Raw genomic sequence first — 15073 nt, forward strand, 5'->3', positions numbered from 1 at the left:
TCTAACATTGAAAAAGAGAAGTATTGGCACATGTTATTTGCAGTATTGCATATCATGCATCACTTCATTACATAAAAAAAAATGAGATTAAAACTCCCGCCAAAAAGTTCATTCATCATTTACATTGTCAAAATTTAGGGTTCAATCTTATCTTTGAGCGAAACCTATACTAGCCTCCACTCAAAGAGGGGCAATTGTTAACACCTAAATTTTGACTAATCTATTTTTTGCATAAAAATTAGAACTAAGTTTAGTTCTAAACAAAAATCATGTAACATATTTATTTTTAACATACATTGCATTGGCATATAATTGGACAAGCAAAACATTTGAGCTTATTTTAACGGGCATCCGGACTCGACATGGGGTGAAAAATGCACAAAGAAGATTTGGGCTTGAAAGAAATATTTTCTCGGGGATTGTATTGCAAATAGTTAGAACTTCAGGGACTGTATTGCAAATACTTAGAACTTCAAGAACTGTATTGCAAATACTTAGAACCTCGGGGACTGTATTACAAATACCAAGAGAAGAGGATATGATGGAGAGAAGATGGAGAAAGGAAGATGGTGAAGAGAAAATAATGAAGAGAAGATGGAGAAAGGAAGATGGTGAAGAGAAGATAAAGAAGAGAAGATGAAAATGGAAGATGGGGAAATGAAGATGAAGAAGAGAAGATGAAATGGAAGATGGGGGAAATGAAGATGAAGAATGGAGGATGAAGAATTTTGTTTATAAAAGAGAGAGAGTTTTTGAAGAGAGGAGGAAGTTTTTTGAAGAGAATTGAGAGAGTTTTTGAAAGGAATTTTTTCAGGGAGAAAAAAAGAGAGTTCTTGAGAAAAATCAGAGGAGAAAATTCGAGAGTAAAGAAAATAGCTTTAGTCAAGCATCATCTTTGACAAATCCCGACATATACTTTGCCTCTCACTATCCAGCAACGCTACTATTTGCCACTTCCAACGACTAGCCACGATCGTCCGGTTTCGAAACCTTAAAACGAAACTACAACATGCACGTGAGTAAGATTTTGAGTAATAGAAGGTAGTCTTCTCCACCACGGTCTGCGAAGATGTAATCGTTTGGTTTGAACATGGGGTAGTCTTGTTAGGTAAACCTTCCTAAAGTCTTTTGACGAGTCCCGAAAATGGGGTAAGCCATCTTGTTGATAAACCTTTTAGTAGGTGAACCTTTCCGGGCTGATCCACCGCAGGGATCAAATCCTTAGATGAATCCCAAAGGCGGGATAGGTAGTCTCTAGAATCCCTTCAGTTAGGAATTCTATTCTGGGATGATCTACCGGACGGATCAAATTTTTAGATGAATCCCAAAAGGGAGATAGATCGTTTCTAGAATCCCTTCAGTTAGGAATTCTATTCTAGGCTGATCCACCAGACGAATCAAATCTTTAGATGAATCCCAAAGGCGAGATAGGTTGTCTCTAGAATTCCTTCAGTTAGGAATTCTATTCTAGGTCGATCCACTAGACGGATCAAATCCTTAGACGAATCATAAAAGCGAGATAGGTCATCTCTAGAAACTCTTCGGTTAGGAATTCTATAATGGTAGATACTGCCTGAAGGGTCAATTCAATGTTAGAAATTGCCTCAAGGATCAACTCAATGGTAGATACCGCTTGAAGGGTCAATTTAATTGTAGAAATCGCCTGAAGGATCAACTCAATGGTAAATACCGCTGAAGGGTAAACACAATAGTAGATATCGTCTAAAGGATCAACCTAACGGTAGAGATCGCATCAAGGGTCTACTCAACGATAGTCATGCACATGTTAGTTGTATTATTTGCATTTCACGCATCACTCATTACATAAAAATGGGATTAAAGCTCTAGCAAAAAAATAATTCATCATTTTTATTGTCAAAATTTAGGTTCACTTTTGTCTTTGGGCAAAACTTCTACGAGCCTCCACTCAAAGAGGGGCAGCTATTAACACATAAATTTTGACTAATCTTTTTTAGTCATTTCTCCATATAAAAAAATTAGAACTAATCTTAGTTCTAAACAAAAATCATTTCTACAATAGATGCCAACAAAGAATAAGCAAGTCCAGCGAATTAGAAATATTTTCCACCGCCAATTGTCTATTCCTCTTATTGACATGGAGAGCACTCATGATAGGAGCTTTACATGGCTAAAACAAAGGAAAGAGGGGATGGTGGCAGACATAAAGGGAAAGATAAGAAAGTGGCTATGGGGAGGCCATTTTGCAGAATTGAATACACGGGTGAAGGTCTCCGAAAAAGAAGAAAAGGGAGAGATAGAGAGCAATTTGGTGGTCTTTCCCCGCAAGATACAAGGATCATGACACGGTATATGGAGATGGAGAATTTCAAAGTACAAAAAGATGAGACATACGAAGATAGAGAGGAAAGGAACGGGTCTGTCATCAATCATCAAAGATTTGCCTCTCTCCGGTTCTTTTGTTTTGTTTTATTTTTCATATCTTCCTTGTGGTTTCCACTTGCAGGAAAAGGAAGGAGTCAGTTCCCACAAAAAAAAAAAAAAAAAAAAAGATAGTGGAAGGGGAGACAGGATCAAAAGGAACGGGGGAAAAGTACACTAGAAGTGTCATAACTTGTGTACGACGTTCACTTGAGTGCCATAACTTTCAAAACGTTCACTTAAGTGCCATAACTTTCAAAAATCATTCACTTGAGTGCTACGTCGGAGCAAAATCGTTCACTTGAGTGCTACAAGAACTTTTCCGACGTGCCACGTCGGCCTTCCGGCATCTACATGAACTTTTCCAGCATGCTACAGTAACTTTTCCGGCGTCTACAGTAACTTTTCTAGCTGCCACGTCAACATGGCACTCAAGTGAACGATTTTAAAAGTTATGGCACTTAAGTGAACATTTTGAAAGTTATAGCACTCAATTGAACTCCGTACAAAAGTTATGGCACTTCTAGTGTATTTTTCCCAAAGGAACGGAAAAAGTCGAAGAAAAAGGGGAGATCGGCACTTGTAGAATGGAGAGTCGAATGGGTCACAAAAAAGGGTAGCCACCAACAATAAAAGGAGGAGACCTGCAAAAAAAAAAAAAAGAGAGAGAGAGATAGAGAGAGAGGAGATAAAGAGAAAAATAAATCTTGCACGAGCTCACAAACGGCCATTGGAGGAGTTTTGGTGGGAGATCTCCCAAGCTTCGTTGACGGTAACCAAACGCCGACAAGCCATCAAGACAAAGTACGCAAGCTTCGTCCGATCTCAATGAGTGCGGCAAACCATCTCGTTCACCCGAAAACGTAAGTGCATTTTCAAGCCTTTGGAGGTCTGTTAACGGAGATTTTGCCTCGCTCAACCATTTTGTAGATTTTTGTTTTAATTGGGTCCTTGTACATCTCTGAACGTGATGTTCTCCTTGTTTGATCTTGTTTTTGCATAAAAATCCATAATTGAGTCACGAACCTAGCCAAACCTACCTTGAGCTATTTGGCTCATTCTAGACATCCTCGAGCTGATCGGGACATAAGGTAAGTATCCCTAGACTCCATGGATGCTAGTGGTAGCTTTGGTTTGGACTGATATTGTGAAAAATGTGCACCCGATCGGCACAGCGATTGAACTTGTTGTTGCTGCTTTCATATAGTTTTCACCATTGGAACGTGTTCATTTTTCGATATGTAATAGCTAACGTCAAAACGATTCCAACGATACCTAGATCGCCCAAATCGGACAAGATCTTACTGTTGATTGTCGTCGGAAAGCTCTCGGCCGTCCGTTCATTTTTCTAAATATTAAAATCAAATAGTAATCAGATAGTGAGGAGTTGAACGCGTGTCATGTTTTAGAGCGATAGAACGAAAAAAATGGGCGGGAATTCAAAAATTAAAAAAAATCAAAAAATGCTTTAAAAAGTGTGGAAGTTTTCGGAAGTCCAAAATCATGGTCGTTTTGATTTAGATCGGTCGGGACTCACACAGGTCGGGTCGGGCATCCGTAGGGTGTAGGCCAGGCTAACCTAACTCGGTCGGGACAATATTTTTGAATAAAAAATTTCAAAAATTTTTTTTTAAAAAAATCCAAAAAAAAAGTAAAAAAAATCATAGAAAATCCAAAAAAAATAGAAGAAACTGTAGAAAATTCCTAGAAAATTTCAAAAACTCTCAAAAATTGAAGAATGACCACTGTCAACTGTTCAATCCTATTTTTGAGATTTCTTTTCCCGATCTTTTCAAAATGACATTTTTACCTTTTAAGGGTAATTTGTCCCCAAAAATTCTCAAGATTTGCGAAAATGCCGTAATTAGGGTTTGGGTCAGCTTAGGTGACCAATCCTTCTATTTGGGTTTTCGAGTCTCGTCTTTTCATGAAATAACGATTTTACCCCTCAAAGGGCAAACCGCCCCCAAAAATTCCAAAAAATTTCAAAAAATGCCGAAAATTAGGAGATGGATCAATTTAGGTAGCCAATCCTATTTTTGACACTATTCACTCCGATGCCTTTCAAAATGATGATTTGGCTCTTTTTGGTAAATCGTCCCCATATTTGATCAAAATTACGATTTTGCCCCTCATGGGCGAACATGTCCACATCACTCTTGTTTACTTCATGAGCCGTGATTGATACTTCTCTAGGCCAATAGGGCCTTACTATCAATGCCATGTTGATTTGATGCGATTTATCCGTATGTTTTGATTCTTTGATTTACGCACTTTATTTCATTGATTGTGATTGATAGGGTAATCACTCCCGTCCGCATGAATTCCTAGATTTAGGATTCATACCCCTACCCGTTTGCATGAAATCTGAAGTTAGAAAATTCATCCAATTTAGGTACCGAAAGGGCGTCAATTACGATACTTGGCGTAACTATGTCTTTGATCTCACTTCTCTGGTTCTCGTGAGAATCGAATAGTAATTCCCGACTATTCGATAGAGTTTTTCAATCATACCCTTCAAGAAATGATTGGTGGGGACTCCGCGGCATGCACACGTAGCACATATCACTAAACCACACCGAAAGGTCGACCTCGTTTTGAACTCATCCTCCATTGCGATTTGGGTAATGGGCCTTGGGAGGGGCCTGCATCTGAAATCCATAGCCAGCTGGACGATGATGACCTATTAACCCTCGAGAGTGTTCCGAGAGGGTCGCGATAGATGGCGGATCAATGAAGACTCAAGTTGACCCAAACTTAGACTTTGCCAAATTTATCTTCCACGATTACTATTATCATAAGATAAGCAAAAGATTAGAAAAAGTCAAATATCTTCTAGAATTAGAATCTTAAGCTATCATGATTAAATCTTCAATTCACCTAAACAATTTAATTCCATTGGACCACCTAAACAAATCTTAATAAATAAGACGAAATTCATGATGATTATGGCGAAAAACTCCTCTAATTGGGCCACTTGGAGATAAAGATGCCTTGAAAAATTTAAAAGTCATTATATCCTCTTAACTTGGTAAAGAAGAGAGAGAAGCCGTACAAGTCTTCACAAAAGCCTTCTAAGGCTACTTTTCCTTACAAAATTGTAAATTGTCTTCTTATGAAATGGTGGGTCACCACTTAATGTGAATAATTGTACCTTCAGTCATGTCATGAAGGGATCAATCATCACTTGAAGACCATGAAAGTTTTTTGCATCAGTTTCCATCTCTTTCTTACCCTTTTTTTCTCTCACGCCACTGCATCTCTCTCTTGGCTACTCACTGTCTTGCCATGCCCGAGGTTTGTTCGGCTTTGTCTCACGTGGTAAGTGGAGTTCCTGGGTGCTCGAGTCTGGTTATGTGTATAGAGGTCATTAAGGTAAAGATATATTATGGTTTATGCACAACGTAGAATTACTTATGGAGAAAAATCTTGCCTGAACTTGACATAAATACGAACTAAGTTAAGCATTTATATGATCATATGTGGTGTATTTTGATATTTACATGATTGCTTAAGTAAGTTATATACATGTGCAACTCTACGTTATATATATTCTATGTTCGTATGATTGCTAAAACTCAAGATAATACACATATTGCTTGCAAACATCATGAATACATAGGCATTAAGAAAAGATAAGATCTTTCATCGCTCGAGGTGATGAAGATCCCCCGACTCGGTTGCGAGATAGCCTCGGGGAGAGTTTCGGGATGCCGCCAGAGTGGACGATGCCTTGGTCTAGACAAGAGGACCCTGAGTAGGAAGTTTTGGGATCCCACAGAGTGCGATGCCTGGTTGATACCAGAGGAAGTGATGCCGAAACAATGACAATGTTATAAAGAAATATATACTCGCATGTTCATATTTATGCATTTCCATAGATACAGCTCACATTTGTATAGTAAATAATAATTATCGCATTTACTATTGATCTACTATCGACTTTGCTCTGTGAGTAGTATGACCGGTTAGACGTCGAACTATTTTCTTATTCTAGAACTAGAGACTTTACTTACCGAGCGTCGTATCATTCCATTATTTTTCCAGACTTATAGGTATGGGTTCTCTCGAAGCTTCACACTTTGACATGCCAACCAAAATTGAAATGACATCCATGGACGTGTTCAACGTGGACGAGGACATGCTCTATCGACGCTAAGATTCTATCATCCGGGTGAAGGTGGGCTTGGTAGAGCGCATCCCATATCACTTTTCGGTGTGGTATCTAGTGGTCAATGGAGTCGAACTTAAGCCCTCATGAGTTACAACGGTCCGGCTGGACCTAGTAGTGGGGACGCCAGTCACGGTTGAATGACGTGGCATGGAGGGGAGACTAATTTTGGAGGTTATGTCCCCTAGCGATGCTAGGTCCCCTAGCTTTTTAATGTAGCAAGTATTATGTTAATATAACATAATGGTGGTTGGATGAAGCCCTAAAGGGCTATGTAAAATATATAGATGCATGATAAATAAATAAGGATATTCTCTATATGCTTTCAATGTTCTAGTAATTGTGTTTTTATGTTCACTATCTATCAAAGGAAAAAGAATTGTGCTTCCGCATGTCACTAACAAAATAGAAAAGAAAAGGCTAAGGGTGAACCCGAAGATGACGCGTCCTAGGGCGTCACACTTTGGGACAAAACTTTGTAGACCCCTAATTTTGTCGAGTCGATAAAGATACAATTTATTTAAAACAAATAAAAAAAGAAGCCTACAAAAAATCCTAGCTCCGGCCAATGGCCATCTCACTCAAGCACACTTCACCTATGGCCACACGCTCTCACCAACTTTGTGACGACCAGAAACTTTCGTATTAGAAAAATATGAAATAAAGTAATATTCTTGAATTAATACATAAGTCAATAACAAGTCAATTGGAAAAAGGATAAGGATGAGTGTCACTATCAAAAGTTCACTTAAGTGCTAACTTTTAAAAATCATTCCCTTAGTGCTAGTAGAAAATCGTCATTTTCAAACCTTAGAAATAAGGAAATGTGACATCCTGAATTTTTTCCACATTAAAAATAATTAGAAAATAAATTAAATCTTCTCACCCTAGGAAAGTATGATGTCATTACCTTAGAAATAAGGAAACATCGAATTTTTTTAAAATAATTAGAAAATAAATTAAATCTTCTCGACCTGTTCTTTAAGGCATTTTTAGAGGAAGCTATTAAGAAGTTTCCCCGAAAGATTCGTATTAGCAAATATGATACAAAGAAATCATTCTTGAATCAGAATATGGAAGTCAATGCTAAGTCAATTAAGTCAATGGCAAGACAATTTTCTAAAGAATAAGAATAATATCATTTTAAAGCATTTAATGATATAATAAGAATAATGTCGCTTTCAAGCAATTAGTGATAGGATAAAAAGAATGTCATTTTCAAAGATAAGATTAATGTCGCTTTTATTAGCAAATTTAAAGGAAACATAAATATGTTCACATTGGCTATAAATGAGTTCAAATTAGTAAAATTAACAAAATAAGATCAATATCTCTTTCATTAGCAAAGTCAAAGAAAGCATAAAGGAGTTCACACTAGCTATGAATGAATTCACATTAGTAAAATTAACAAAGTCAAGAAACTATAAATAAATTCACACTAAGAGGATCGCCAAAGTCAAGATATTATTAAATGCATTCATATTTGTAATATATATATAAAAAAAACTATATATAAATAATGTGCCATTAATGACTTGACTTAGATATCCCCTTAGAAATTGTGAAGTGAAATGTAGAAAAATAAGAAATGTAGAACAAGCAAGATTATGCGACGTATGGTAAATAAAAGCAATGGACTAAGGGTGAAGATCCAATTTTTACAGTGTGATGGTTAGATGTTCATGGACTAGCTATACCTACCATTTCTTTTTTAGGGTCAATATAGCCAACAACGACACCCGACCCGCTCATGCCTAGCCGGCGCAAGGCTGGATCGTGGTACACCGGCTAGTTCACCAACGTGAGGCAAGTCCGCCTGGATTGCCCCACCGCCAAGGGTAGCATGAGCTGGACGGCGCCCACCACGAAGGTCGGTTGATCCCAAGTTCATCGTTCGTCACTAATTGATCACCAAATTTTAAAGATTAATTTAAATTGAAAGATAATTATCATGATTAGTTAATAAAGATTGTTATTAAGTTAATTAACCATTCTTGACACATGGACCAATAGGAAAATGCTAAACGGCTACTCTAAGAATAGGATGGCATCATTAATAGGGGTGAGCAAAAAAATCATGATCCACCCAAAATCGGCAAGTACCGGTTCGGTTTTCAATTTCGGGTGTGAACCATCCAACCGGCCCAACTAAACCGGTCATTTTACATAATATAAATGTATATTCTTTTAATCACATTCAATTCATATGTTGATCAAAATGTATTATAATGATGTATTTTACAGCTTGAGTCACCTTTAGAGTTGCATTATCCTCTTGTGTTGTGTCAATCCCTCTACCATGATCTATAGATGCTTTTTGAGAATCATGCGATAGAAGGTGCAGAGTAATTAGGTTAAATATTGTAGTACTAGAAGCAAAAGAACCTCAACTAGAAAGAAATCTTCCCTCGGCTATCTTTAGAAATTGTGGTGATCGTTAGGACCATAACCGAGATCCAACTAAGAACTAGACCGGACCAGTGGTTCGGTTCTAGGGTGGATCCATGGAACAATCGGATAGTTCACGGTTCACATTTTGCGAAAACGGTCTCTAGCGGGCGATTTTAGATTCTAGGGTAGAAACCACCAATCTTGAAACCAACACCCCTAATCATTAATGTATAGGCTTGTTATGTGGATCAATAGAACGAAAATAAATGGAGAGCTTTTGTGAGGGCTAAGACTTTAAGGAAGCATACTCAATAAATGTTGACTAAGATGAAGACTTTGTGAGACATAATAAGTAAGAAGTTGACTAAGACTTTAGAGCCTTTTCAATTATATAAACAGATATAGTCCCCCTATCTTGAAAAGCACACTTGAACTCAACCTTCTCTTCTTCCTCTTCCCCCCCTCACGCTCCAACCGACACACACTCTCTCTCTTGTCCACGTCGACCACCGCCGCCTCACCGACACACCACCACGATGCCGCCGTCTCCTCATCGTGCTACCTTATGCCGACACACCACCGCCGATGCCACCGGCGCCATTTCATCACCTCCTCCTCTTGTTCTATTGCACATTTATCTTTTATACATCGAAAAGTAAAATACGATAATTCGGTTGAAGGTAAATGGGATTTCTAGTTCTAACGCGGTAATATATGTTTATTACTTGATGAAGTGTTGCATTAATGCGTGATTATGCATGGTCGTCTATGTCATTGCACTAATGTCATGTTATTTGGTTAATGTGCGAAGAAGGAGTCGGGGAAGCAAAGTGAGGTTGATTGAAGATCGAAAGAGAGTTGTCGAGGCCAACCGCATCGAGATCCAACTCGACCTACTTCTGGCTAGGTCTAGAATGGACCGGACCTGGGCTAATAGAGCCGAAATGGCTTTGTTGGGCGCGAACTAGCGTTAGTCCGGATCGATTCCAGACTAGACCAAAACCAGTCTCGGTTCAGTCCGATTCGGACCAACTAGGTAGGCGGGCTAATCTCGAGCCATGTTGGGCCGATTAGGGGTGATCGGTTCCAGGATAGTTAGTTCTCATCCTAGAATCAAGAACCGTCCGCTAGGAACCTATTCCACAAAATGGAAACCATGAACCGCCCTCTCGTTTCATGGATCCATCCGAGAATCGAACCACCGATCCAATCTAATTCCCGATTAGATCCATGGAACCGGCCCTAACTGCACCCATCGTAGGAGTCCTCTATAATGCTTGCTTAGGACAATGGTAGTTTTGCTGCAGCTCATGCAGATAGCTCGTGAAATTTCACAACCTAATGTTTTTGGCTGGAGAATGAGATCCGCCGCACTTTGACGACGTATAGCTAGAAATTGTATAGGGTCTTAATGATGCTGTATATGGATTGGTAGATGATTGGTTGGTTTGTGGCAATGGGGTGGAAGATGCCACCATTGCTAATAGCTCATTTCCAAATGAATTCCTTGGATCCTCATACATACAATGCATCAATGTTATCAAATTTTGAAAGAGAGATGCTCTGTACCAACGCCACCATGCTTCTTCAAAATGTCCACCCTACTGTACTTATATGCTTTCTGTACATCCGAGTGGGCTGACAATGGAATTGGTGCATATTCAACTACAACTATGAAAACAAGTCCTTACACCATTCCATGTGTGAGGCATATCATTCCCTAATAGCCATATCATTCTACCTCTCGCCCACACTGTAGAGCGGGAGGAGCTCTTAGAGGTGGTTCGGCTAAAGGATCATGCCTTCTCGCCTGAAGATATACCTTTGGCACATGACATGTGGTTGGGTAGATGAAGATGCGGTTGTGCCTATGCTCAACTTGTCTTTGCTCCTATTCATGAATCTTTCCTAAATGATGCTCCTTTGTTGCCATTTGGTTTTTGTGTCATACAATTGGGTCCTAAAATAGTTGGGCATTTCCCTACTCAGACATTAGACCTAGCCTCTCATTGCGATCTTAAGACACCATTTGCATTTAACATTGTTTAAGAACCATTACATATGCCATCGTAGCCCATCTATATGCGTGTAGTGTGGTATGAGCTGCATCTTCCAGGCTAAGTGGCCATCCGGAGTCAAAATCTCTATCTAGATCTCCAAAAGCTCTAACACTTGCTAAATTGGATTTTTCAAAGCTATAGCTTCTATCTAGGGATAGAATTCTTTGGAATCGATTCGCTTGGTGTTGGTTTTGTGTTGAAGAATTTTTTGGAATTATCGGAATGCCATATTGTGTTGTTTATTGAAGTATATTCCAGTTTCCATCTTTGCAAGCTAAGCGGGACTTGACATGTTAGTGACCACTTTGGTGGCTCTATAAGGTATCACTTTGGATAAGATAATGATGAAATTATCTGCAAAGAATTGTGCCCCGAGTTTACTAAGTTAATGCAAGAGGGGTTTTGTGTGCTTGTCTATTGTAAAACATCCCTATGATATTTTGAAGATCACCAAGAATGATTACAATGACGAATGCAAAAACCGATTATCATTATCATTGATTCTACACATCAGTAAAGACGATATACTAGTCATTGACTCTTACGAGAACAAGTACCAAAGAGAGTAATATCTCATGGTAGCTTGGAAGTTTGGAAGGATCACTCAAGATAGCAAGCCTCTCTCTCTCTCTCTCTCTCTCTCTCTCTCTCTCTCTCTCTCTCTCTTTGTGTTTCATGATTCTATGGGGACCGGTGGTGGGCAACAGTGAGAGACGGTGATGGTCTGAGTGATGATTTCCAGTAACATCCATGTCGGTTTGTTTCCTTTGTCCATGTTCAAAACTACTGCAATGCTTTGATAATGAATGGCGAGTGGTTAATGGCCAACAATAGCGACCAACGTGGTGCGGTGGGGCTGTTTATATTCCTGGTTAGAGATAATATCCATGTGGGCTATAGTTGGAGCTTTGATGTTCTTGAAACAATAGGTAAATTTGGGGGATTTCTGGGCATTGAGTAGAGCCGCCAATATTGGTCCACGACCCATTTTCTGACTCATATTTTGTACAAATGGATTATTTATGGGTTGTAAGTTTTTAATGGCCAAGTAAAAATGGATTCAAAAAATTGAAGTTGAATTAGATGGGTTAAAAATGGGCCACACAGTTGTGACCCATTTAAAAAATTAAGTGGGTTGGACTTGGCTTGGGTCAATCGGCCTCAAGTATATTAGTTTATTTTTCTTATTTCTTGATTTTTATTTTTTTAAAAGTAAAAGAAATAAATAAAAATTAAATTAAATTTAAAAAAGTAAAAATTGTTCGGGAATGCCGATGTCGTCCCGCCCCCCACCACCGGTCACCGCCCTACCTCGTTGGTCATTGGAAGGAACATTTTAAAACAAAAGAGAAAATAAAATTATTTTTGAAAAAATAAAAATAAAACAAAAAATTCACTAAATTGTACTACATGAAAGTGTTTTGGTAATATCATTTTTTAATCAAATTATAAGAAATGAGTATTCTATGATTTGGTCAAATATAAAAGTGTTTAAGTAGTATGGATCAAGTATGGGCGGGGTTGTGTATAGGTCATTAAATCAGCACTGCATGAAAATATGTCAAAACGAGTTAAATACGTCAATATGAATAAAACCATATACCACCCCCAACCACCCGTTTAAAACCTCTAGAATTGAGGAGACGATTGACTAAGTAGTAAGAATTAATGAATAATGAAAAAAAGAAATAACAGAAAGAAAGAAATATAGGAAATGGGCTAAATTTGGTTTAAATTCCGTCATTATAGAAACTGGGCTTAGTTGGGTTATGTTTGAAAATGGGTTTGTGAGAGTTTTTGACTAAAAAGGGGCTTGACGTTACAAAGCCCAAGCCCAATTTGTCTCCCTGGCCCAGACCCGAGAATTCATAACAGCCCATTTTCTGAATAATTTTTTTATAAAAAAAATCTAAATAAAAATTCGAGATAATTATTTTAAAAACCTAGAAGAATTAGAAATTATCTTAGAAATAGGTTTTGATTATGTTGTTAGATTTTTAATGCTAGAGTTAGCTTAGTTTGTTTTCGTTAATACACATATAATTTAGGGATCTTAATGTATACCTTTGGATTAGTTTAGGTTTAGAGTTTAGGTTTAGGTATGTCAATCTTTTAGAAAAGAAATTAGACTCAATTTGAATTTTAGCTCTTGGGGTTGCTGTCCTGGGGCTTATTCACAAGGCCATGTTATATTTTGACCAACCCTCGTGTTAAATTAGCTTCGGTACACACCATCTATTGTTTTTTTAATTACTATTTTGATCAACTAGCTGTAATTTCTTTTATATCGCTTTTGTGTCGTGATTTGCTTATTCAAATTATATTATTTTATTACATTTTGGGATCATAATAAACAAAAAAAAACATCTCATGGACACCTAGTGGATAAGAATTTTAGGGCTCATAATTGGAAAAAAGATAGCATATGACACTAAGTTGATAGTCAATCAAGTTAGGTACCGAAAAGGCATTAGTTTGAATAACTAGTATAATCATGTTCCCCCATCCTAGACCTCCAGATGCATATGAATTAATATATTCTCTTATAGTCAACCTTAATAAGTTTGTGGCGGCTTCTTATTACGTAGAATCTCATATGATTAACCAATAGAAATTAAAATCCAACCGTCGCACAAGATAAGGGTTTAGCCAAACTCATGTAGATTGAGAACTGTTGGTCCCAAACTCGACATCACCTTTAAACTCGTCTTCCCGGGCGCGTGGAGAGGGTCACGGCAGCGCGCTAAGGAGGTGATGAGCTAAGAAAATTCTAAAACATGCAAATGGAGGGAATATTTTCTCTCTCTCCCAACAACCAAGGATTCTCCTTTTAATGAGATTTGGCTTATTTGGCAAAATGGGGCAACCAATTTTCCAACGATACACACATATTCTGAAAACAGTCCACTTGTGCCAAAAATTAAGAATGCAAGTATTCCATCCCTCACGGTGCATCTATCATTCTAGGACAAAACGCCCACTGGCATGAGCAGATGCCTTACAATAATTAAAGCACACAGTACCACGACCGTGAACAAACTCGGTAATCGAAGCAAACGGTATCGCACCCGTGAACAATTTGTTCGTGAGAATTGATTATGTTACAGTTTTTGGGCGATTGTAAGACTAACAGTCTGTTTTCTACCACAAAAACAAACAGATAAAATTATTTAAAAATTATTGTTAAGGCCCAAATTTTTAAGAATTTGTGGCTCATAATATACTATTATTCATATAGTCACCCCTAGCAAAGCCCTTTCTTGATACGGCCGACAAACTTTAGTCACCAGCTAGCGAAGGAAAGGATGAGCTGTTTCCTTTTGGATAATTTCTGTACTTTTTTTATTTGTCGAACGAGGAGAACCGTTTCCATTTCTTCGCTTCTTTTATCTCCTGTTGACACTTGAAATTTTGTCGACACATCACGTATATATTTTTCATAGAAAAATATAACCAAAAATATAAAAAAATGAAAAATAGAAAAATATTTATTTCTTTTTATTTTATTATTTTTATTCCCTTTCCGAAAGTGCTCTTAGTTCAGTTCGGTAGAACGTGGGAATAAAACAAACGAATAAATAAACAAAAGGAGGGAGAGCCCAACTTGTTTTAAAATCTAGCGAAAAGCCAACCATCCGCAGCCCCATTAGTCCAACTCAACCCATCAGTCAATTTGCTCAACCCAGCAGACAGATTTAATCGGTTCGGGTCCATCACTAGGGCCCATCAGAATTGAATTCACTGGGCTAGCCCATTTGTTCCCAGTCGCGGCCCAGATCTCCAGCCCAAGACACACGATTCCTTCAAGAAGATCGACTCTAAACTGCTCTAAACTGCTTTTAATCGTCTAAATTTCAAAATATAATATCACTAGATAGGATATGATAGGAAATGAAATATATGGATTTTGCTATATCTCATCCATTATTCGGTGAATTGCAGTAATGAAGTTGAATATTTTCATATCCTACCTTGTCTAATGTTTGGTATGAACAACATATCAACGTAAATAAATATGGAATTGTACAAATGGAGATGTTAAGAATTTCCA

Source organism: Rhodamnia argentea, chromosome 4 (genome assembly GCF_020921035.1).
Source record: "Rhodamnia argentea isolate NSW1041297 chromosome 4, ASM2092103v1, whole genome shotgun sequence".
Classification (NCBI taxonomy): domain Eukaryota; kingdom Viridiplantae; phylum Streptophyta; class Magnoliopsida; order Myrtales; family Myrtaceae; genus Rhodamnia; species Rhodamnia argentea.